Below are 26,945 nucleotides of genomic sequence, written 5' to 3'. Positions count from 1 at the left end.
TTCTATTGTTGTAGAGTCCAGAATTTAGACAATAAAAGTAATTGAAGGGCTAACGTGTCTTCAGGAGCTCAACTGACTGCTCAGTGTTCTAAGATGGGAGTCGATAAACCATGGCTCAGAGGCCAAATCCAGCCAATGTCTGTTTTTCTATGTCCTGCAAGGTAAGAATGGTTTTTCAATTTTTAAATGGTGGAAAAAAATTAAAAGTAGTATTTCATGATACATGAAAATTATGAGAAATTTAAATTTTGGTCCATAACTGTATTAGAGAGGGTTCTCCAGAGAAATGGAACCAACAGGATTGATTGATTTGTGTGTTTGTTTATTTATTATAAGGAATTGACACAGGTGATTATGGAAGCTGAGAAGTCCCAAGATCAGCTGTTTGCAAACTAGAGACCCAGGAAAAAGGATGGCGTAAGCTGCAGTGTGAATGCAGGGGAAGGTCAATGCCCCAGCTCAAAGGCAGTCAGGCAGAGAGAGCAAAGTCACCTTTACCCCTCCTTTCATTCCATTCAAGCCTCCAACAGATTGGATGAGGCCCACCCACCCTGGGGAGGGCAACCTGCTTCTTCACTCAGTCTACAAATTCAAACGTTATCTTATCCAAAAACATTCTCACAGATACACTAAGAATGATGTTTATCCAAATACCTGGGATCCCCCCATCCTAGTCAAGTTGATATGTACAGTTAACCACCACAATAATCAAGTTTTATTGGAGCACAGCCGCACTTGCTCCTTTACGTATCGTCATCTGTGCCGAGCTGATGCTCAGCAGCAGAGCAGAGCAGGCTGCAAAGCCAAAATATTTATCTGACCCTTTATAGAAAAAAGTTTGTTGACAATATTCTAAGAGAGTGGCTTAAGATTTTAATGTAAGTACAAATCACCTAGTGTTCTTGTGAAAATGCAGAATTTGATCCAGGAGGCCAAGACCAAGACTCTCCATTTCTCACATGCTGCTGGGCGAGGCCAACACTGCTGGCCTGCAAGCTGCTCCCTGGTTCTCAGTTCCTGCTCTTGTCACTCTCCCTGGCTACAGTGCCCCAAACTCCCTCTGCCTGTGCAAATCTCTTTCAGATCCATCTAGCTTAAATCCTGTAACCTCTGTGACTTCTCCTGACTCTTTCAGCTGACTCTGATCTCTTCGTCCTCACTGAACTTACTTTGCATCACTCTTTTGGCTTTTAAATGTAATCTTTGTTGCCTTGTTGTTCGACTTTTAACTTTGTGACTGTTTTATCTCCCCCAAAGACACAACTCTCTTGAAGTTGGGATCCTGTTTTTAGACATCTATCACCTGAAATGCTCACATAATACCTTACATCTGGCAGATATTCTAAAAGTATTTATTAAGTTAATTACTGTCTCACACCTAGAAAAGACATATTTTGTCAACAGGATGCCATTACAGTAAATGAGGTAATGCTCTTATATTCACATTTTTAGAACTAATGTGTTTTTATCTTTAATAGATTTTGATACATTTCAGTGGTGAGGGTTATGTTTCTTCCAGAACAAATTTTGAAGTAAAATATAAATCTCTGGATTGATATATTAAATCAGATGATAAAACTGAAATTTGAACTTGGTTCAAACCTTGAGATGAAAAGTACAGCTTAATTATGGACTGAAAATTGCTTGTTGAGCAAACTGTCTGGAGGCCGGAGAATTAGAAATGCAATGTTAATTTCACTAGTTTAATAATCTCATTTTCAGAATTTGCTTGAAGGGATATTGATAAATTACAATAGCCAATCATGTATGAAAGTTTACAGACTATGAAGGTGTTTTATTTTGCCATTAAGAATCACACATTTCAAGCTTTGAACGAGAATTATGTGATAGTTAAATAAGATGAGAAACTTCTGCAGTCATAAAAAATAATCAATTTATTTTGCTCTTTTTCTAATCGCTTTAAAATTTCTACCTGAATTATTTCAGTATATTCCAGGAATAAGAGTGGTATGATTATGAAACTACTTTCAAGGAACCCTATAGAGATTTAAAGCAATTATAAATGTCTGGCATTCAGGTCCTCAAAGCAATACTCTCTACATCTTTTACCCCAAAAAACAATTTTTACCCAGAAACAACGTGATAATTTCACTACTTAATAGACTTTTAGGCTTAATAAAAGCAAATAAATGCCTTTTCATCAATGTTGTGCCCAAAGAAACATTAGAAAGCAATTTCATACGTAAAGCATTTTAACAGATTGGAATAAAGTATTTGAGTTCTAAATCTTTTCAGGTGTCAATACATATTTTTCTTCTAATCAACACATTGTTTTTGGCTTTTAATTTATTTGTACTAATATTCTCATGTTAACAGCAAACAGGATCTGAAGGAAAAAAAGCAATCAGCTGACTTGATACATCAGAGTTTATCCACATGGTGGAGCCCTGGAGACACCAGTTTTATTAAACTCTACCAGTTTTATTCTATCGTTTCGAAATGTCATGGCAAATCCAACCAACCAAATTTCTTGTTCCTAAATGCAGTTTTCTCTGGTACCATTAGTTTAATTCCTTATTATTTCTCACTTAGCACAGAGCAGTCTTGTTCCTTCCCATTCTTTCACAGCAGTGGTTCTCCAACCTTGACCACACATTAATCACCTGGGCAGTTTTAAAAAGCCCTTATCCTTGGGGTCATACCTGAGGTTAACTGAACAGGATTCTTTTCAGGGTGAGGTTTGAGCACTGGCAAGTTTTAAGACTCCACAAGTGATTCTATCCTGAAGGCAAGATTGTAAACCAGTGCTCCACACCACTACCATAAATATCTTTTTAAATTATAAATTTAATCCCATCAGTCCTCAGTTAAAATCATTCATTGGCTCCTCATCAACTTTAGGATCAAATCAGCTTCCTTAACAAGGCAAACAATCCCCTTCAAATCCTGACCATTGCCTTTCTCAGTGTCATCACCATCTCCCACAAAGGTCACCACCATCCCACACCACTCAGCCTGCAGAATTACTTACTTTTAAAATCACCAGGTTTTTCACTCCTCCAGGCCTGGGCTCATATCCCTAGGAACAAATACAGTGGGCACTAATTAATATTCATTGAATGACTAAATGAATAATGTAAAATGACTTCATCTTATTTAGGACAGGGATGTTTATTTTTGTCAAACAACTCCCAAGTGTTTGCTTACCTGTCTGTGGCTTGGAGCACAGAAAGTGGCATCAGGTCAACCAACAACTGTTAAATATACTCTATAGAAGACACTGTTCTGCCAGCTTATTCCATCCAAAGGGAACGTGTGAAAGCTTCCCTAGGAATAGCTGCTTCTACACTGTACTTCTTTTCCATTCAAATTTTTCAACCCTAATATGTGTGTTTAAGTCAACATAGAGGACAGACTATTTGCCTGTGGGTAACGATGCTTTACAGTTATTCTTTTTGAATTAGTGAATTTCTTGGACTCACTGGCCGGTCATTTAGAAACTTTGGTTTTATACTAGTTCTCACCCTAGAAGTGCCAAGAATCTAACTGAACTAGAGTTTCAAGGCTGAATGTTCTTGAAGAGTAAGAAGTGTGATTTGGTGGAAATCCACCTTATCTATCGGGCACAGTGGCACAGTGCCTGGTGACCCCAATGCTTTTTGGGGTCTGTGAACATGTTTCAGTGTCTTTTAAATCAAAATTAGGCTTTTAGGTCAAAGAAAAAAATTTTAAATAGGAAATAGCAACATATTCATCTTTATGCCAACACAGTGATCAAACGCAATTTATAATTATTTTTATGGACAAAGGGGCCCACGAAGGCAAGAGTGCCCAGGGCCCAGGAATGTCGTGTGGCCCTGATTTCAGGGAAAGTGGAGAAGGGGCCCCCATTCGAACCTGCCAGCTGACACAAATGCTGATAGTGGCTACTGGGGTAACTTGGTCTTTATTTTCAGCCATCACTATCTATCCCCAAACACGTATTTTTCTTTTCAGGAGAGACGGGGGTAGTTGCTGGTCCTTGTTATGTTAGACAACTATAAAATGTCCCTCTAACCATCCCCTTAGCCTGCATTTTTCGTATGGCATGTACCTTTCTTTCATCAAAGTGAGCCATTTGGCCTGTAAAAGACACTTTTTTTGAACAGACACCTCTTGATGTGTCTAATAAAAAGGTGTCAATACTAAACATAGATGCAGTCATAAAAAATACAGTCCTGTTATGTATACCCAGTCTTCAAAAGCAGTCTTCGAAAATGGCCTCTAGGGGAAGAGGTTGCCAGAGTTTTCAAATTTATGAAAATAAATGTTTTTGAAAGTGTTCCTCATTGCAAAGAGCTCATGTTTAGGTGAACAACTTTGACATCAAAATCCATGATTAGAATACAGATGCTATTTACATATGATACTAAACAAGTGGTTTTGTTTTTCTAATGTAAATTCAAACATGCTGTTGAATCAATTAACTAGTGTGTCTGTGACATTGGATAGGCTTAGTACAGTTTTTTATAAAAGAAACATAATAAATTCTACAGCCTTATTGGCCCAACCAGGCAACCACTTTTTGGTGACAGGAATATTTTAGGGTTGATGATCCTTGGTAACTACAGTGTGTTTAGAATATATTTCTCGACTACATAGGACATTACTATTACTATTATTTTTAACCTCAGTGTCATACTCAAAAATAGTAGGAGGCTCTTAGCTATTTGGGTTCCAGCTTCCTAGGTGGTGTTCAAGGTGTACACCTGAGTAACAATTGATCTTTTTTCTTTGCAAAAACTAAACCAATGATATTGATAAGATTAGTCTATACTTTTAAAGTAAAGATGGACCCATAATTGTCTAAACTATCGTTGTGGATATTTTCTTGCTTGTTTTGCCCAGCATCTTTCTCTTCTTCTGGGATTTAAACTTGACATTTAGTGAAGGTTGCTAATTATAATACACCATGCCCACCGTGATTAATCCAAGGATTAATAAGATTCCTTCCTACTAATTTGAACTTAAGTTAGACGGATGAGCCCTTTTATCTCAAGTGGTAAAGATGTGAGGATCCTAATCCAGGGGTTGGCCATGGTGGTAATTTGGCCCTGTACTACCTATTCTAAGCAGACAAACAGAAGAAATACAAGAAAAGAAGGAACCAGAAAAAAGAAGGCAAGAAACTGAGTCCTGAGGAGGACATTCACATCTCTCCTTCCAATACCTGATGTCCTTGAAAACCCTGTTTTAATGTTCCTGGTCCATTGTTCCTATCTTTGAGCTATCCAACCTCCTTCAACTAGATCTGCATCTCTTCCCTAACACCCATCTTATCCTAAGCTTAAATTTATCATACCTTTAAGCAGAATATTTAAAAATATTAACCAAGGATGAAACATCAGACACGTTAACTGGTTAAAAAAAATTTGAGGATAATAGGATTTTAGGATTAAATGAAATATACATATCTAACATTTGATTAGTGCCTGGCTTATGATAATTCAATAAAAATGTTAATTATTATCTTTAAATTATTATCTTTCCTGGTTACTTGCACAACCCATGTTTTGAGAACTGTTGTAATTAATACATATAATTGCACTATTTCAGAAATTTTAGTTTCACCAGACAAAAAGTCAACTTGGATATATTTTCTGCTTATTAGCGTAAGTAGCCATTCAAATCATGGAAACTTACCTAGGGCCATTCCTAGGGTATACAGAGTTCAGGGCAAAAATTTTTTTGTTGGGCTCCTGTCAATATGGCTAAATTGAATTAAAAATGTTAAATAGTGACATATTGATAACAATTTAGAATAATGAACAGTTTTTTTTGGTTATTTGTTTACTGTTCAATTGATGTTCCTGAAAATTCATTGTAGAGTCTGCCAAACCAGTTAAGCCTGTGAGAGCCTACCCTCCTTGCAATGTAACAATTTAATTGATTTCTAATTCAAGGATGCCAGCAGAAGACAGGCGACTCCTGGGTCAGAGACAAAGGACTCACTGGTTCAGAGCATATAAAATAGCATGATCATTAGCATGTTTGCATTGGCTCTTTTTGCTAAGCCCCACCAAATAATGCAATGGGCCCAGATGACACCTGCACATGCAGTGGGTTACATTACAGAAAAGGATCCAAGGGCCAAGAAGCAGAATGTTTTGAGCAAGTTGCAAATCATTGTAACAACTAGCAAACCACTCAGCCCTACCTGCCACCCCAAGTCTTGCTGCAGTCACCTTGACCTACTTAGTATCTTTCTGTATGACTAGTTACAGAAACTGATCAGCATCAGGAGCTGGACAGACCTTGCAGCCTGGCACACTGAGCAACAACACCCAGGACTGCTCAGGGCCCGTGGCAGATGGCCTTTCCTAACAACACCCAGGCATGACTGCTTCCTGTTCAGGTTCAGGCACCATCCCTTCAGGTTCTGTGTTGTCAAATGCTTCATTTGTAGCTAATTTCAACTCTCTCATTGAGGAAAAAGGCACTAAACTTTGTCATTACTGTCAAGTCATAGCTCCTTGGAACCTGCTTGTATTGAAAAACCCAGATCTTGCCTCTACAGTTCCCTAATACCTTGTACTTAATTCTGCTTACGTGATTACTCGTAACTGCATCCTCTGTACTGTGTCCTATTAGTGTTGGCTTCCAAAGACTTTCTCAAATGCTGTTATTACTCATTAAGCCACCCCCCCGGAACAGGGACCAACTCTGTGCTTCCTTCACGATGACCACAAATGTAAGCCTTACTCAGACTACGCAGGGAGATGTGACAATTTATTTCCCACTCTTGTTTAATTTACCGTTTAGAATGTTATTGCATAAACACAGAACAACGTGTCTTCCAAACATGTCTTCTCTTGAACCCTTTATGCCACAGTCACTGCATTCTTTCAGTGTTGACTGCCTGTCTTCCTTCCACACACTCCCATTAGCAAAGAGAACAGGTGAGGGGCTTGTGGGGAGGGGAGAGCAAAAGAGCAGTCTGATTTGTACAAGGAAATCCAGTTCAGAAGAGCATGGCATTACCACATAGATCAAAGGCAAGAGTGACAGCCACCCAAATCCCTCGGACAGACAAGAACTGCCACACTCACAGGGCTGTCAGACGTTTGACATCGAGTTTGCAGAGGCTTGGGGCCAATAGCCAGGGGTGTATAGGGTAAAGTACACCTCTGGATGCTAGATGGCGTTGTGGTCAGAATAGAGAAGACTGAGAGCTCCTTCACAAGCCCACGCACATAACTTGAGCCCAGGATGTGGCAATGGATTGTTGGTAGCCAAGTCCTGAACTTTTCTTATACGTGATGACAGAGTCAACCCAACATCTGCTGTTTGTCACTGCCAGTATGGCAACTCAATCTCACGTGATCCTGCAAAAAGAAATGCTGTGCTGACCACTGGGAGTTACCTACTCATTAAGCCACCCCGCCGGAACAGGGACCAACTCTGAGGTGCAGGACAAATCCATCAGTGTGAGTCCCAGGGCTCCTAAGGGCAGCTGGTTGAACTTATACTCCAGGAAGAGGGCTGGAGTATTCCCCAAAGCAGAGAAATGGGGACTGAAGCCCTTGTGGTTCATGATTTGAGCTCAAAGAGCACTGTCTGAATGACATCACCAGCCATGGCCAGCATCAGGGACCAGAGGAGGCTTTAGAAAATTTAGAGAAAGGTACTCCAGAGGGTGGAGCCCTTCTTGATCTAAAAATATGCAAACTTATGTGCATCCTACAGCCTACTATTTTACTGTTTCAATTCTAACTTTTAAAGTTTTTAAGCTTTTGGACTTCAAAACCAATTTATATTTGTTTGTTCTTTGTACTAGTTCTTCTTGAAAAACTTGCACCACTCAGAATTTAATGTTAATTGAAAATGTTTCTTTTGCAATATCAATAATTTTCTAAGAGCTTGATATACTTTGTGAAAACAACAGCTATTCCATGTCATTGGGAGAATTGATAAAGCTGTTAAAACTACACCCAATAGTGTTTCAATGTCTCTCTCACTCCTGTTTAAGTACTCCTATTTAATATTTGTATTTTCTCATTTTATGTGGATGGCTCAGCTGATTTGCAGCTGCTAATTAAAATCATTCTTGTTTAATGAGTAAAATTTGCGTATGACAGATGCAGTATTTCATTAAACAATTTCTCCTATATTTTTATGAGTATAATTTTATAATGGTTTGCTGTGACTGTGTCCATTATTTTATTTGCTCTTCACAGTAAATACAGGGCATATGATGAGCTGACTTTGACAGATGAGGAATCTAAGAAGAGTGACTTCAAGTTGCCCAAGGTTACATATTTGGTGCTCGAACTATGCAGAAAACTGGGTTTGCTGGACTTCTCATCTGATGCGCTTGCTCTTTTGGTAACTACCACTTGCTTTCCCCAGGCACACCTGTCATGATTAAGTTAGTATTTATTCTGAGTCTTTTTCAATGTTCAATATGTCAAAGAAGATAACATGTCATTTTTCTTTCTTTCTTGATGCCTCTATTGCTTCCAGGGAATATAGTTTTAATATTCAATAGTGAATATTAAATACATCTATTAAACATGATATATGACAAGAAATCTATATTCCTGCATTAAGAATTTTACTGTTACTCAACATCCTGATATGTATGTCAGTGCAATGAACACAATGGATCCTCCTGCCAGCCACCTATCAACTACCTAAATCTCACGGCTTCTCAGAGTTGCAGGTAGGAGGATCTTGCTGCAAGTCAGATTTCACGCTCTCATGTCCCTTTCCATATATGGCATAAAGAACAAAAACTATTAGTATTCTTATCTGGTTGGTAACTGATAAGAGAACCCTGCCCCATATTTTCCAAAGAAGTGATGCTGTCACAACCTGCCCTCAGAGTTTCAGCACAGCTTCTTGTCACTGTACAAGATCCTAGGGAACTTATAGGATCATTATGATCTCCTAGGTGTGCAGTTAGGGGTGACAGCAAGAATTCTGGAGTTGACAAAACTGGGAAGACTTTTACTTTGCTATTTACTAATGGTGGGCTACGGTCAAGTCACGAGTTTAATATGCATTTGTACTAACATCAACATGTATTTTTTCCAACAGAATTTCCCAAATGAAAACCATTTCACATTCTTCTCCAAGTAACTTGAAACCTTGACTTGTTTGGTATCAAAATCTCCAATGCTCTAAATGATTTTATGATACAGCCCATGTTCATCTGCAGAAGGTTGGAGAAGTAAGTTCAGTGAGTTCTAGGAACAAAAGCTCAACATTCTACACTATTTCATCTAGTTCTTTTTTTCCCCTCCCCTTTTTGATGATAAAAGTTCAGTCTTAAAAACATTTTTTCATGATATCTCATGTAGTATACAGGAAGAAGAGGTGTGGCAGGCAATGATGTACATTAGGAAAAAAAAGATGCAAACTTCATTTTGACTCCTTTTTTTTAAAATCACGTTCATGCACTTTAGGTTCCCTCAGGAAAATGATGCTACTTGTCAAAATCCTCTGCGGAAGATGTGTGTGGGAAAAGCAGTGCAGGCCCAATCTGTCTTTATGACCCTGTTTTCTCCTTAATTCTGCATCACAACCAAAGTTAAGTCATATCTGAATTTACTAAAGGGTTAACAGAAGCTAAAAGTAATGGAGAAAGAACTGTAAGTGAGTATGTTAGATACGGCTTCCCCTGGTCCAAAGGGAGAGCTCCCAAGAACGTCCACCTTTCCTGAGGGTCCTCCTGGGAAGGTGTGCCCATTTCCAGCCTCATTCTATCTCCAGATTTCTAAGAATTTTTCCTTGGAAATTTCTCCAATTACTGTTAGAAACTATATACCTTATCCACAAGGGGTCAGTTTACTCCAGAATCTATTTCCTTCTCTTCCAGAAGTATATTCTCCCAAGTATGAGTTAGAAGAATCCCCCGGGGGCTCAAAAAGGAAGTTCCAATTTGGCTTACACTTCAGATCTCATAAAAAGGTCCAGGGCAGGTGTGGCCTTTCCAAGCTTGTCTCTAACAGTCTCCCAAATGTTGTGAGTTGCAGATGGACATCTTCACTGAGTGTTTAGTGAGTAGCTGTTGAATTATACCCAAGCACAGACACATACACACTCACACACACTCACCTCCCCGTCCCAGGGCAAGTATTACCGTTCAGGGACAGAAAAGACTAAATCCATAAAGCAGATGAGAAGTGATTTCCTTCCTTACAATTTTCAAGGCCACCATTACCCAAAATCTTGCTTAGTATTAATTCTTTCCATTTAGTCCCCATTTTCATTTAATTTCCACTTCCACATTGTACCTCCTAAACCTACTAGATATTAGTAAGTAACTGATTCCTATGTTTCTTATAGCTGCTTCCTGAGCTGCGTATGACAAAAATCAAAACCTGGGTATTATTGCTCTTAAATAATGTACCATTCTTCTCTCTGGCCTTGGGAGGCCGATGTAGTGAAGAGGCAAGTGGGAGAAGAAGTCTCATGTTTTTCTAGTTAACAACTGTAGGACTGAATTGATTTGGCTAATGTATTTATGGGGATAATCTTTGAAGTAATAGCCAAATAAAATTTGTTTCTTAGGGATACTGTAAGATAAACATTCTGTATGTACTTAAGATAAGCACTAGATACTGCATTTTAGCCATGCAACTAGAACTCTTCTAACACACATGCAGTAAAGGAGTAGAACAAATTATTTGTGTTTGGCTAAAGGTTACACTTCTGTTAAACGATAAATTTAATTATTAAGATAACAATAAAGTATATCACTTGAGGCTACAAGAACTCAGAGATTGTGAAATCTGTTATACTGAGAGTATTTTCTATTTTTCACATGAAATTTCCTTATGTAGAAATATCGCTGTTTATCTAGTTTAATTTTTGACATTCAAAAACATGGAAAGGGCAAGGACATTGACTAGCCAGCTGAGAAATATCAGGGCAAAAAAAAAAAGATGTAATTAGAGCTTCAAATGATGTCTAATTTTCCCATAGCAAGTAACACAAATTCCTGAAATCAGGGACAAATGAAATCTAAATTTTATACTTGGCCAGAGAGATATAAAGTTCCGTTGATGTATCATCCATTAAACATTTTTTAAAATGTAACATAAAATAATAACTGAACTTGAGATTTTAACCTTAACTTTTTTATTCTGGGGGAAGGTCAGATATAAAGGTTGATTTTTTACTAAATTATTGATTTTAGAAATTTATATGTCTGTCACTTTCTCAGTGATTGGGGTAACTGTATACATATTTTACCATCTCTTTTCTTGCATTAATATATTTTTGTGTGAAAAACTCTTGCCCTTTCACTGATATATATCACGACCACATATAATTTGAGTGTTTTTCACATAAGGTTCTCAAATTTTAACTCTCTGGCGTGATCATTTGCATATTCCAGGCAGATGCTTTTTTAAATGGTTTGATCTTATTTATGGGATGGAATGGTTTGGGTTTCTGGTGCAAAGTAAATCACTCACAGATATATCTTGTAAAAATGAACAGACTAAAATCAAATATCTATTCAAGCCTACAGCCTATTCTGTTCATGAATGTAGCCAATTAATACATGTTAAGCACTTATAAAAGTGCCTGCATGTAGTTTAGAGCTCAAGAACTGCTAGGCTCAAGGAGTTGTAATTCCCCACTGCCGCCCTCATATTTGTAAAATGATACTTTTGAACTATCACAGTGGTTTTCAACTTAAGCACAATCTGGTGAGCTACAAAAATCTCCAAGTTTAGGCTCCACCCCCAACCAAGGAAATTAGAAATTTTGGGGATGAGACTCAGGCATCAATGTTTTTCCAACATTTTGAAAAACTGTCAAGGCTACAAACTATCTGCTAGAATAGTAAATTAACATCTATATCCCCTTGCAATGTTTGCTTTAGCTCTCTATTTGTGTAAGTATTAATATTTTTTAACTCTTGAAACATTTGAGAGTAACTTACTCTCAATTTATGAAATTTTACCTCCAAATATTTTCTCATGTAACTCAAGGAATAGGACATTTTTCTATATAAGCACAACACAATAACACTCAGGAAATTTAACAGTGATAGATCATTATCTGATACGTGGTCCATATTAAAAATTCTCCACTTATCTCAATTATGTCCTTTACAACTTCTTTTTGACTCAGGATCCAATCAAATACCTCATGTTATACTAATTTGCCTTTTCTCTTTTTTTCTCCTTTAAACTAGAACAGCTCTCCAGCCTGTCACTGACCTTCATGAAATTGGGTTTGTCCTTCAACTTGGATTTGTATGATTTGTCTTCATGGTTAGATTAGGTTAAATATTTTTGGCAGGAAGACTGTCCATATCTGAGGGCACATGATGTGGCTTATCCCAGTATTGGCAATATTAGCTCTGATCCCTTAGTTCACGATTTCTACAATAAAATATAACCTTTAACTCTGTGATTAGTAACTTCATAAATGAGGTGACACTTTGAGACTGGATCAACATGCCGTTCCCCCAAAATCTTTCACCTGATGGCTTTTGCACCCATTGTTAATTCTCACCTGAATCAGTTATTACAATGGTGTTGGTAAAACGATGATTTTCAAAATTCTTATTATGACTTTTACATTTATAAGTTGGAATTCTAAAGAAATCTAAAGAAGACCTCTTCTTTCTCTCCCACCATTTTCTTTAATTTGCATATATGTATTTGGGTTTTTAAAATTCAATGTCATATTCAGTATCTGTCATTATTCATTTTAATGCTCATGTTCTCCCAAACTTGACCCATGGGAGCTGCTTCAAATGGCTCTATATCCTCTCCACGTTGCCCCACTCAATACTGGGGAAACATTTTTTTTTTCTGGTGCAACAGGATATTCTAATCTCATGTCGTGTTTTTCCTGCTCCATACCAGAATCAATTGTTTTTTTCCAATGCCCTGGCTCTTTTAAGTGGGAAATGGCATTTTGATGTGAGTACTTGGTGTGCTTCTATGCTACTGGGATCATCATTTCTAGGGCTGTTCAGTGGACAAAAATCAGAATTTTATGTATATTTAAGAATTCACATGAATATCTCTATTATGGGTTTTATTCCTCTTCATCCTCTGTTCAGTATGTAAAATACTCATTCCCAACCATACTAAATGTTTACGCATTTCTCAGACCTAAAAAATCATGAAATATAGTTTGGAATTCTACACCTACACTACTATTGCCAACAATGGACCTACTGAGTAAAGTTCAAGAGATCTTTGCAGTTTCTTTGATCCTTAGAATATGTTCCAGTGTTCAAAAGTTAATTGAATTAATTCAGTTTTCCTTCTGTGTGATTATGAATTTGATACATTGACAGGTTCATTTGATTCTTCTTTTATTCAGTTTTTTTACTATTTGCTTGATTTGGGGGAAGACATAAAACATGAACATTTTACTAAATCAAAACTATAAAAAGAGATAATATCAGAGAAGTTTCATTTGCTTCCCTATCTCTTCCCACCTGCTCTTTGTTAGGCAATCATTTCATTATTTTCTGGTGTATGGTTCTTGTATTTATTTTTGCAAAAAGTGACTCTATATACAATATAAAAATATACTCTTATTATGCTTTCTTTCATAAAAGTTTATAGTGTGTATATATATGCATATGTGTATATGTATATGCGTATATATATGTATGAGTGTGTGTGTATATGTGTGTGTGTGTGTGTGTGTGTGTGTGTGTGTGTGTGTGTCTATCCCATATAACCTTGTTTTTTTTTTTTAAGATTGTTTTTCTCTTACGGATAATCCTGGAAATCACTCCATACCTATCGGTACTTAGACATCTTCCACCTGCTTTTTTACAGCTACTTAGTCATAGCTCTTTATGGTGTGGACAGATGGTTTATTTAATCAAAGTCTTACATATACAAATTTAGAGTTTTTTGATATTTTGCTTTTACAAATAACGTTGCAGTAAATCATTTTGTGCATATATTTTTTTCAAGTGTTGCAGATGCATTTTTAATGTTAATTCCTTGATTTAATAGGATTGTTGTGTCAAAGGTAAAATACATATGTAGTTTTGTTAGGTGCTGTCAAATTCTCCTTAGATGTGTCAAATGACAAAAATAAAACAACTTAGTAACAAATTTGATGTCCTTTACTCAAGGGAAAACAACCATAGATTGGGAAAGCACAGTGCTTCATAAGCAATGGGGCATCCTGCCTGAGGGATGGTGGGCAAGACGGATTTTAGAGTGTTGGAAGCTGCAACATGGAGATGGGGCATGATTGGCTGGGACTGCATATCTGCCCTCAAAAGATCACAAACAGAGAAGGCAATACAGAGCTCAGAGTGGGTAGGCATTCGAGGATTGTCTAACCGAATATACTGTGTTTCTGGTCAGGTAGATCACCTCATAGAAACACAAAAATTTGACTTGCTGAATTTTCAGGTGAAAAATTGTAGGACTGGCTCTGTCTTGGGCTTAGAAATTTATTTCAACAGATATTATGTCATTTTGCCCTTCTATCAGCAAAGTATGAGACTGCCTATTTTCCCATAGCCTCAGCAACAGGATACAATGTCCAATTTTAGAATTTTTGCTAATTTGAGAGGTATGGAATATTATCTCAGTATAATTTAATCTGTATTTATCTTTCTACAAGTGAAACTGACCAGCTTTTCACATATTTAAAAGCCATTTCTACATCTTGTTTTGAATGTCTGCTGATGCCTTTTGCCTGTTTTTCTAAATTTTGTTCTCTGTTCTTTTAAAAATATTTAATATATTAGTATTATAAATAGTTTCTCCTCCTTTGTCATTTGTCTTTTTACTTAGTTATGGTGCATATGTATTTTTTTTTTAAGACTCTCTCTCTCTTTGTGACTTGGCAAAAGTTTGTCATATTCCTCAGGTGATTCCAAAATGCAGTCAAGGTTGAGAACCACTGACCTGATTAATGTAAAATCAATGTCAAGATGTGAAGTCTCCATTTCTTTCACTCACAGAAAAAATTTCCTAGACTATAAAATCCGAATAATGACCAAAAATATTTATGTTTTATATTGTAATGCTTAATTATTTTTTCTTTTAAAATTTATTTTTTTAATTCTTATTTTTTATTGACAGGTAGTTTACAATGTTAGTTTTAGGTGTGCAGCAAAGTGATTCAGTTATACATATACATACATACATATATACTTCTTTACCATTATGGCTCATTATAAGAAACTGAATATAGTTCCCTGTGCCATACAGTAGGTCCTTGTAGTTTATCTATTTTATATATATATAAATGTAATGTATATCCGTTAGTCCAAAATTCCTAATCTATCCCTCCCCCTTCTCTTTCCCTCCTGGTAACCATAGTTTGTTTTCTATGTCTGTGAGTCTATTTCTGGTTTGTAAATAAAATTTGTATCTTCTTTTTTTAAGTTTCCACATATAAGCAAGATCATATGATTTCTCTTTGTATGACTTATTTTACTTAATATGATAATCTCTAAGTCCATCCATGTTGCTGCAAATGGCATTATTTCATTCTTTTTTATGACTGAGTAATATTCCAGTGTGTGTGTGTGTGTGTGTGTGTGTGTGTGTGTGTGTGTGTGTGTGTGTGTGTGTGTGTGTGTGTGTACCACATCTTCTTTATCCATTCTTCTGTCAATGGACATTTAGGTTGTTTCCATATCTTGGTTATTGTAAATAGTGCTGCTATGAACACTGGGGTGCATATGTCATTTTGAATTAGAGTTTTCTCTGGATATATGCCCAGGAGTAGGAATGCTGATTACATGGTAAATCTATTTTTAGTTTTATAAGGAACTTCCATACTGACCTCCATAGTGGCTGCACCAATTTATACTCCCACCAACAGTGTAGGAGAGTTCCTTTTTCTTCACATCCTCTCCAGCATTTATTCTTTGTAGACTTTTTAATGATGGCTATTCTGACTGGTGTGAGGTGATACCTCACTGTTTTGATTTACATTTCTCTAATAATTAGCAATGTCAAGCATCCTTTCATGTGCCTGTTGGCCATGTGGATACCTTCTTTGGAGAGATGTCTATTTAGGTCCTCTGTCCATTTTTTTATTGTGTTGCTTGTTTTTGTTTGATATTAAGCTGTATGACCTGTTTGTATATTTTGGAAATTAGTCCCTTGTTGGTTGCATCATTTGCAAATATTTTCTCCCATTCTGTAGGTTGCCTTTTCATTTTGTTGATGGTATCCTTAGCTGTGCAGAAGCTTTTAAATTTAATTAGGTCCCATTTACTTATTTTTGCTTTTATTTCCATTACTCTAGGAGCTGGTTTGAAAAAAAAGTATTGCCACAATTTATGGCAAATTATTTTTATAAGTTCTTGATCTATATATTTAGTCAATAAAAGATTACAGAAATGCTATGATGTTTCAGGAAATACCAAAGCAAAAGGAGCAGGATGGTAGATGCCTGGGAGGGAGCAGATGATTAGGAACTGACTTCCTTAAGAAACAGGGGAGACCCTCAGAACTGGAGATGGAAGCCAGAGAGATGGATGATTTTTTTTTCCTCTAATAGTTTAAGTTTCTCTTCATCTCACATCAGTCTGAGTCTCTTCTTCAAATTTCACTTTTGGGTGTTTTGGAGAAATTTTTTTTCTAAGAGAAGCATTGCTAGGAAAAGTATTTTGGGAACTTCTTGCATTGAAATTCACAAGAATAAAAAAATCCTCTGGCATTATTATGATTTTTAAATAGAAATTCGATTGTGCATCTATCATATGTATTGGTCCTCTTGTCACCTTTGAAGTATAGAAATGACTCCTTGGCACAGGATACTAGGTTTCTACCTGCCTCTTTTGCCTCAGTTTCCAGCCCCTATTCTACTGTGCACCCTGCTCCCCTATTTGGGATTACTTCCTGTCATAGATGTCTCTCTGGCTTGACAGACTTTTGTCTTCACCTGAATGATGTGCCCTCACTTGTTCGACCAGTGAACACCTACCCAGTCTCTCAGATGCAGCTCCTCTTAACAATTCCCTTTTTTGGACACCTCCTTCACCAAGCAGGACTGATTATTCCTACCTTTTTACCCTTTCACAAATGATCCTTCAATAGCTGTCCTTTTGTGAGGGCACTTCCACTGGGTTTATTTATTTTTGTCCATAGTGCCTTCCTTTTGGAGTTGTGAATTATTTGAGGGAAGAAACTTTCTTAATCATGTTATTTCTCCAGTTTTCAGCCTAGAGCTTTACATACAGCATTGCTCCATAAATATCTGACAAATGAGTGAAAGTTCAAGACTCAAATATTAACTCCATAGTGGTGAGAATCTAGGAGGTTTCAAGAATGAGTTAGACTAATATTTCAGGTCTCTAAAATAACATTTCTCAAGCTTCAGTCATGGTTGTGGCCATATCTGATAGCACACATTATTTTACTATTTTAATTTAAAGTTATTACTTTCAAAACAGAAATGCTTATTTCTCAACCCCATCCAAAGCAATATTAACAGTGACAATTATGGTGTTGATGTGACAGTTTATTTTTTCTAGTGTACATTAAAATATATTCATAACAATTAAAGATTTTTTAAACAACCTGTCTCTATGGCACCTAAAATCAACTTTTCTGTCCCCAGTGGTACACGTATTAGTCTTTTGGAAAATTTCTTTAGTATAAATCTTAGGTAATTCTTAAAAACACCCAGCCACAGCACATTTTGTAGCTATGAAGTAGATTTTATGACATTTGAGTTTAGAAAACCAACAAAAATTTATAGGCCAAATAAGTCTCTTATTCTTGATACTTAAAGCTAGCTTCAAGAGATATATTGCCTAACCAACATTTTTACTGGGCCATCACATTTTTATTGGCCTCATCCACTCTTTCTAATATCACAACAGTTGCTCTAGTGGCAGGAAAAATCATCCAGATGTTGCCAGATCGGTCAATCAGATCATTCAGTCAAGTAGAGCACATACACTTACATGCAGATGTGGCTATTAGGTGATGTGCAGAACACTTAGAAGCAAAACCTCAGCACTTGCCTTCAAGGACTGTGGAGTTTGATCGGCCATATTAGTCAAATTAAAGATATTTAAGCAGATGATTACATATTACATGTAGTATACAAGAAGTACTCAGGATTTTATAATAGGGTACATAAGAATTTTCCACTAGATAAATCAAGGAAGTCTTCTTGATGAAATTGACATTTGATCTGAGAATTAAAGGATGGATAAGATTTAGATAGGGAACTCTGAGATAGAAGTCCGTGATAGAAAAATACACGAAGTGTGTCCAGTGGATTGTGAACAGACTCATCTGATTGATTTATTCACTCAATCTTTTAATTATTCCTTTTAATTATGTATTATATAACTACATATTGAGCACTTGGCATGTGTCAGGTGTTCAAGCAGACTGTGGGATAAAGTGGTAAATGAAATGGGCACAGTCCCTGCCATCGCAGGACTATACTATGGCATGGTGAGGAGAACAGGAAATGAGGCTGGAGCTTGACCACAGGGACTTGCTGTGTTAACAACTTTTGTCTTTACTGTAAGAGTGATGGGAAACAACAGAAAAATTTTAAGTCAGATGATGACATGATTAAATTTATGTTTTAAAAATGATTCTGGCTGCAGCATGGAGCATGATGGATTGGTTGGTGACAGTAGATGCTATAAGTCTTTGGGGACTAGTATAGAATATGACTGAGAGATGGTGGTATTCTGGATCAAGATTATTGTGCTGGAGCTGGAGAGATAGGAGGAGGAATATAATTAGGAGGCAAGACCAACATGACTTGATGATGAATTGGATATGTGAGATGGGCAAGAAGAAAAGTCAAGGACCATTCCAGGTTTCTGGCTTGCACAACCAAATAGATACAAAGGCTACCCATCAATAAGGAATATCAGAACAGAAAAAAAATTAGGAGATTATGAGTTTAGGTTCCACTCAAGGTGTCGTTGAGACAAAAATAAATCAATTGCATAGGAGAAATCCATTTTTTTCCCCTGATACTGAGATGAGGAAGGACTCTGGTCTTCGTAAAGAGCACACTACATAAAGAAATGGGCAACATCATCACAGTCATTTTTATAATAAACACAGTAAGGAGTTACATACGTCTGATTCTTAAATTTCCCTCCAGGATGACTAACACAATTCTTTGTGGGGGCCTAATGACTTATTCAGGAAGAGATTTAAGAGAATTGAGAGGGGAAAAATAGATAATGTCCTATAGACAGTCCAAAACGGATTAGGATTGAAATAATTTTATAAAATCTGCGCACCTTGGTCAGAAGTGCTACCCTGCCTCCCAAGGAATTGCCTTGGTGGGCTATCAGGGCACCAAATCGATAATCTCATCACGAAGTAGATTTTGGTTCTTTGAGTTACACAGACAAGGGCTTCTTGCCCTAAACATTCCCTGCCTTTGACCATAGTTGCAGAAATTTTAGCATTAGAAAATTTTTTTAAACAGACAGTAAACTGAATATTTATCTTCTTTTTTTTACCAGAAAATATTTTAAAAGAAAATTCCTATTCTCGATAAAGTGTTCATAGGACATCTAATCTATGATATTCTTAGCTTTACCTCATAGCAAATCATCTATATTTAAGATTTTCTCTTGATTAATTTTTCTTTCTGTAGTTTTAAATTTATGTCAACAAATTCTTCGATTTTCCCTTCAAGAAGTGAAGCTTAATTTCTCTCTTTATTTAGTGACTCTCTTCTAATGAATACAACACAGTGGTGGTGTGTTCTAAGGAATATTCTTCTTAAATGTATTTAGTAAATACAAATATGTTCTCTTCAAATTTTAGTCAATGGATATATTCTCCCTAGCAGTATTTTAAGATATATTCAAACTTCTGAAAACAAAGAGTAACCACTGATTTAATCTCCTTTTATTTTGATATACTGAATACATTATTAAATAAACACGTCAATATAATTTCTGTGAATGTCGTTTTATGAGCCAGAGTGGTAAAGTGGGCCAAACTCTGCAGCTTTGGCCGTGGGACCTTGGGAAAATTACTCACAGAACTGTGCCTCTATTTTTCTCTAGAAATAGACATAATATTACAATATACACCTTATAGGACTGACGCAAAGAGTACATAAATTAATTTATGTAAAGTACTTAAAATACTGCCTGACATATTGTTAGGAGAAAAAAAGATTCATTCAATAGATATACTTAAAAGATTCATTTTCATTAAATATATTCTAAATATTTAAGAATATTTCTTAAAACAAGTTATTGGTAAATTTGATCAGTCAATTTTCCATTCAGGAATTGGTTATTCAGTAAATTGATTTTTATAATTTAATTTTCTGTTAATTTCTATGCTTTCTATTGATGCTGATTCTCTACTTATGTATTTATTGTTTGTGATTGTGCTTTAAAATTTTATTTCTCCAAAAATCATGCCATAGATGCTGTACATGATAAAATATGCAATTACTGTTTTAAAAGGCAATGATTAGTGTAAAAAGTCCTTGAAGATTTCAAAAACTGGTATTCCCAGCACATATGGTAAGAAATCTAATTCTTCAACCAACCAGAGATTTCTCTGATATTTGACATCCTTAACTGAAAAATGAAATAGCAGGAACATTTTGTTACATTATTTTCAAACTTGTTTATAAAATCAACAGAAATAGATGTGGAAGGTATGAGCTGTAAGTGAAGTACAGGGTTTGTGGAAGGAAAAATACAAACCCTGAGTCTGCTAAATGACACAATCTAGAGTCACAAGAAAATATCTTCGGCTTTGCCGTACTGTACCAGGTTTTCTAATTGCATCTAACGGAAAACTTTTATCAGATCATTCTTTAAGGGCATGAGAATAGAAATCTCTGCCTTGTTTGGTTTTGCTCCCGGCCCAGTGCAGACTGGACATTAATTAATAGTTAATAGCAGAACAATTCAAGCAGCCTGTTTTGGATCCAAAAGTACTCTTAAAGATGGAAAAGCTATATTAACTGCAGTAAGCTGTAATATTCAGCTGGTTCTGCTGATCCCAAATCATAGGATTTTTGCTTTGCAAGGGGCTCTGTAAATCATCTAGCCCGAACCTTCAATTGAGGCTATTTAAGGGAAGTTTTTAGAGACTTCAAAGGCTTAATAAGACCGTATATTTGCTAGGACTACTTATTACAGCTAAATCCTCCAAGGCTTTTGAATGTACCCCTGTACTGAAGAAATTATTCAGCTTGTTGAAGGTCACTTATTAAAATGTGGCTCTGGGCGACTTGGAGAGAAAGAAAAGTGTAAAAGGCAAGGAGGGGCTGGAGGAAGCGCTCATGTTAGGCAGACTCGGCTGCTGCCCAGGCTGTGGCTTGGGTGTGCAAGGATGATTTTAGACACAATACACAGGCCACCAGCAGATAAGGCACACCTGACTGTCACACATGAACATGGTGCCACCACCACAGTCTTCCAAGTTATGGAATTGTTTTGTGAATTTTCTTTAGCCTTCCCCCCCCCCCGAGGAAACCCTGGGCTTGAGAAATTTCATTTAAAGAAATTTAGGACCTGAATATCATGGATATTTACTATTATGTAGAAGGCTTAGAAAACTGAGACCCAAAGGGTCTAGTCCTGCATTGGTGTGGCATGTCAAGATCACCCTAAATGGGGATTCCAATCTTCTCACACAGACTCACACTCCCTGAATTTCCTCCTCATCCTGCTCTGTTTCCCCACAGCCTCCTAGACACCTCACCACCTCTCCACCACATTAGCGTCCTGTGAAGTTTATCCTTGGCTTTTACTGTTTCCCTTAAGACTAGACTGAATAGATTTAGCCCTTTTTCTCTCGGAGAGCAGGGAACAGGAGAAGCTAAAGAGGATGTACTCAAATGCACTCGCGCTGGGGATTGGGGTTGGGCACGAGGTAGTGAAGGAAAGAGTACAAATCTCAACATAAATTCTTGTCCCACTGCAGGTTACGTAAAACATTGAACATTACTTCACCACATGTGTAGCCTCTTTGATTAGCTCTGTTGTTTCCATGCATCAGTGACTGATACTTGAACTAATCAAACAAACCACAAAGTTAATTAAAACATTTGCAAGTTGTCTGTGCCCTGACTGGTCAAACACAGAGCTGATGCCTAATGATGGATGGCTATGAGAACCAAGTTCCTAAATTTTATTTGTGGTTTGTGCTTAGTAGTTAAATGATGAGGTTTTACTTCTATTAGGAAATTATGGGTAGAAGGAAGACAACATCACAAAGGGCTGTACACTTGCATCAGATTATGGATTAAAATAAAGGCAGACAACTTTGTAGCTTGTTTTGCGTCTAACTAACTCTTTGGTGCTATGATGCTAAAGCTACATTTGGGGAGCAGAAACAGGTCATGTTTAGACAGTTTTGAATGTTACTTGACTCTTTTTTCTCTCTCTATTGGCGTGAATGACTAAGCAGCTCCTATATTGCATGGGAATTGGGTATTTATTACATTTGCCACTAAATTAGATTTTCAAGGAATCCTGTATTTAGTATTAGGTCACTGGAAAGATGGCCTTTATGTAGAAAAAAACTGGAATTGAAATTAGTATGGTCAATAGCAAGTTACTATTTTCCTGTTCATAACCCTTAAAAATAAATTTGGATTTCCCTCTCAGAGTTCTCAGATATATTTAAAATTCTCAAAGCTGATGACAAAAACATGTAAAAAAAGAGTTCTAGAAGACAATTTGGAGATGTCTACAAGAGGAAACTTTGAAGGTCTCTAGAGAGACTGCTCATAAGAGCAGTCAAGAAACTGAGGGATGAATTTTGGTTCTGATGGGGTTGACAGATTTTGAGACATCTTGCTTCTGGTTTTGTACATTCGATAGGTTACTATTACATTTTGGTATGGTGTTCCAGTGATTGCATTGTGGTTTGACACAGAATATCACCTTGAGATCCTAAAAAAGACAACCTTTTAGGTTAGTGTGGTCATCTCAGGAGGTCTTCCTAGGAGCTCTTTATAGGTAGCAATGTCCAGGGACCACCCTCTATGATCATTCAAGAAGACACAAGCATGTGTATAAGGCAGTAGGTGCAGTGTAAGATGAAGTCTCAGGTTTATAAAGAATAGAAGAAGCTGACTGACTAAATAGAGTCATGAAAGTAGTCTTTGACCAAGCTGTACCCATGCGTACATGCGGTTCATATAAGTAAGTTTTGGTTTTTATGGTTCTTTTAAATTACTTTAATTTACTCTTGGCAGTCTTGTAGCTGAGTTACTTGCACAATTATCTACTCTGGGTACAGTTTTTTTATATTACCACTGACTTCGGAATTTGGTAGACTTTGTTTATCCTTTGCCATACTAAGTTTTGTACATTCAGTTCAATTTAACAAATGTTTACAGGAAAAGCAATCAATACCAGAACACCAGAGTAAAACAAAAAAGCAGTAGAGGAATTGATTATCTGATGTCTTACAGATGCACAGATGATAGTGGAACTGTGCTTTCAACTGTATGCATTCAAAGTAGTTACTGTGTATTATCACTTTCAGAGTTCTGGTTTTTGCTTGTTTTGTAGAGCCAGTTTGGGTGTCTGAGTGTGTTGCTAAGATGTCCAAGAGGAAGCCAATATTGCATTTCTAAGGACAGTTACCTTTGTGACCTGTGGTATGTCTCCCAGCATGGGTCAGCTTTCTTCTTATTTACTCAGGATGATGCTCATATTTGGCTAGCTGGTTTGTTTCATACCTCAGCCTGATCCCGAGACCAGAGGAGGCTCAGTCCTTCTTACACTGGTTTTCAGAATCTACTCCCACAAAGTCACTTCTCTGATGACACTGCCTGCCAGGGACTCTGCCTCTCAGAAAGATCACAGGGCTCCATACTGACCCAGCAAGCCCTGGTACTCTGATCTGCCAAGCCCTGTCCTGTCCAGGCCTGACACATTACATTCTCTTCTGCAATCACAAGTGTGACTTGGAAATTGGTGTTTTTGCATACTTGAATGTGTGAATGTGGTACCTTGTAGCCATTAGAGCACGTACATATAGCAATTTTAAAGAACTGATTCTGCTTTTCACTTCCTAGAAGTCACTACCATGTAGATTTTCTGAGAAACGTTTATGTGTAGCAGGATAATGTACTGGGTTTCGTCCTTTCTGTTTCCTGTTCTTATGCCATGCTGTGATGTTGCCCTTCTTGAGAGGCAATGATGCCAGAGAGGGGGACGGACAGGTTGAACACGAGGATTAGAACGAAGTGGTTTCCCTGGCAACAATAATCATGCAAGGGGAACCACACTACTTACCCACAACTCATGTCTCCTTTCTTCTGGTTTAAATAACACAGAGGGTCTGAATGCTAAGTATCTGATTCTGAGTCATTTCTAGTGTATGGAATTACAGCAAACCAGCACTGTCTAAAAAGAATTTGGAAATCTGACAAGTGTGCAACATGCTTTTATATGTTAATGGACACCTCCCAAACTATCTCGTTTCTATTAGTGCATCACTGCTTTTTCACTTTTCGTGACATGAAGCCAAGAAATAGTTTTCTCTCTCAAAGACAAAGCAGGTAAAGAATTTGCAAAAAAAAAAAAAAAAAACCAACGAAAACCAAAAACCCCTAAATGAGCAACCAACAACAACAAACCCGACAAAAACCCTAAGACTTAAAAAAATTATTTTTAAAAACTCCCATTATATCTTTAATCTTTTAAAATTATCCTTTCTACACTGATGGCCAAAACCAGTCTGTAGATGAAGTGATACAGTAGGAAAGGCAAGAAAGTCACTCTAAGTTAATAACTTTGTCCTAGTTCTTTATAGTGCTTTTAAAGTCTTCATTTCTTTTATTGGTATCTTGACATCAGAGTATTAACATTTTGATGTGATTATTAGTCACTGCTGATTAAATATTTATTAAATGGGAAGGGGTGTGTTGAATAATGTTCTCCATATTTGCTGATCAACACTACACATTTATATGTATATAAATATATATATATATATAAAAAATCACCCCACACAACCAGGTATAATTTTGGTATCTGAGTATTGCACACAATCTAAAATCAAAAGACTGTCATTATATCTGAAAAAACTGTTGATGAAAGAAATGATCACTTTCCAAAATATTACCTCTCAGACAGTAACCCATCTTTCAAAAATCAGTTGTTATCCACTACTTTCTTAAATTTTCTAACTTACTAACAATTGGCAAAATCTAGAGTAATGAATAGTTATATATTTCTGTAAAAATGACAATTTCAGCTAAACTGGGTGAAAGCATAGGACAATGCTATCTAAAAGACATACAACCTGAGTCACAAACACAAGCTAGATATGAAATTCTAAATTTTCTAACAGCTGCTTTTATAAAAAGGAAAAACAGGTGAAAGTAATGTTAATATTCTATTTAAGAAAATATCTAAAATATTACCATTTCTGCATATAACCAATATAAAAATCATTAGCAAGATTTTACATTATATTTTTCACACTCAGTTGTCAACATCTGACCTGTATTGTACAGTTAAGCAAACCTCACTTAGGCCTAGCCGTATTTCTGGTGCTCATTAGTCACATGTGGCTAGTGGTTACCATATTGGACAGTACAGATCTAGAACATTAAATATTACATGGAAGAATCAATATTGTTAAAATGGTCACACTGCCCAAGGCAATCTACAGATTTAATGCAATCCCTAGCAAATTACCCAGGACATATTTCACAGAACTAGAACAAATCATTAATAAAATTTATATGGAACCATCAAAGACCTAGAATGGCCAAAGCATTACTGAAGAGAAAGAAAGAGGCTGGAGGAATAACTCTCCCAGACTTGAGACAATACTATAGAGCTACAGTCATCAAGACAGCATGGTATTGGTACCAAAACAGACATATGGACCAATGGAACAGAATAGAGAGCCCAGAAATGAACCCACAAACTTTTGGTCAACTCATCTTCGACAAAGGAGGCAAGAATATACAATGGAATAAAGACAGTCTCTTCAGCAAATGGTGTTGGGAAAACTGGACAGCAGCATGTAAAGCAATGAAGCTAGAACACTCCCTTACACCATACACAAAAATCAACTCAAAATGGATCACAGACTAAAACATAAGACAAGATACAATAAGCCTCCTAGAAGAAAATATAGGCAAAACATTATCTGACATACATCTCAAAAATGTTCTCCTAGAACAATCTACTCAAGCAATAGAAATAAAAGCAAGAATAAACAAATGGGACCTAATAAAACTTACAAGCTTCTGCACAGCAAAGGAAATCATAAGTAAAGCAAAAAGACAACCTATGGAATGGGAGAAAATTTTTGCAAATGAAACCGACAAAGGCTTGATCTCCAGAATATATAAGCAGCTCATACGACTTAATAAGAAACAACCAAACAACCCAATCCAAAAATGGGCAAAAGACCTAAACAAGCAATTCTCCAAGGAAGACATACAAATGATCAATAGGCACACAAAAAAATGCTCAACATCACTAATTATCAGAGAAATGCAAATCAAAATTACAATGAGGTATCACCTCACACCAGTCAGAATGGCCATCATTCAAAAATCCACAAACGACAACTGCTGAAGAGGCTGTGGAGAAAGGGGAACCCTCCTATACTGCTGGTGGGAATGCAGTTTGGTGCAGCCACTGTGGAAAACAGTATGGAGATTCCTCAAAAGACGAGGAATAGACTTACCATAGGACCCAGGAATCCTGCTCCTAGACATATATTCAGAAGGAACCCTACTTCAGGATGACACCTGCACCCAAATGTTCATAGCAGCACTATTTACAATAGCCAAGATGTGGAGACAGCCTAAATGTCCATCAACAGGTGACTGGATAAAGAAGAGGTGGTATATTTATACAATCGAATACTACTCAGCCATAAAAACCGACAACATAATGCCATTTGCAGCAACATGGATGCTCCTAGAGAATGTCATTCTAAGTGAAGTAAGCCAGAAAGAGAAAGAAAAATACCATATGAGATCACTCATATGTGGAATCTGAAAAAAAAAACACAGCAAAGCATAAATACAAA

At 36.7% G+C, this 26,945-nt stretch overlaps 1 long non-coding RNA gene across 1 annotated transcript in view; it reads right to left on the bottom strand.

Annotated features, from left to right (window-relative positions):
- The window catches only part of LOC140695636 (uncharacterized), a 176,423-nt gene that overhangs the window by 2,962 nt on the left and 146,516 nt on the right, over window positions 1–26,945 (bottom strand). Inside the window, exon 5 of the long non-coding RNA XR_012071340.1 lies at window positions 2,993–3,040. This is a non-coding gene — a long non-coding RNA (uncharacterized lncRNA). The remainder of the gene's footprint in view (window positions 1–2,992; window positions 3,041–26,945) is intronic.

This window comes from Vicugna pacos, chromosome 3 (assembly GCF_048564905.1).
Source record: "Vicugna pacos chromosome 3, VicPac4, whole genome shotgun sequence".
Taxonomy (NCBI): Eukaryota; Metazoa; Chordata; class Mammalia; order Artiodactyla; family Camelidae; genus Vicugna; species Vicugna pacos.
Note: the sequence above shows the minus strand (reverse complement) of the source record. Positions and strands in the feature narration are given on the sequence as shown.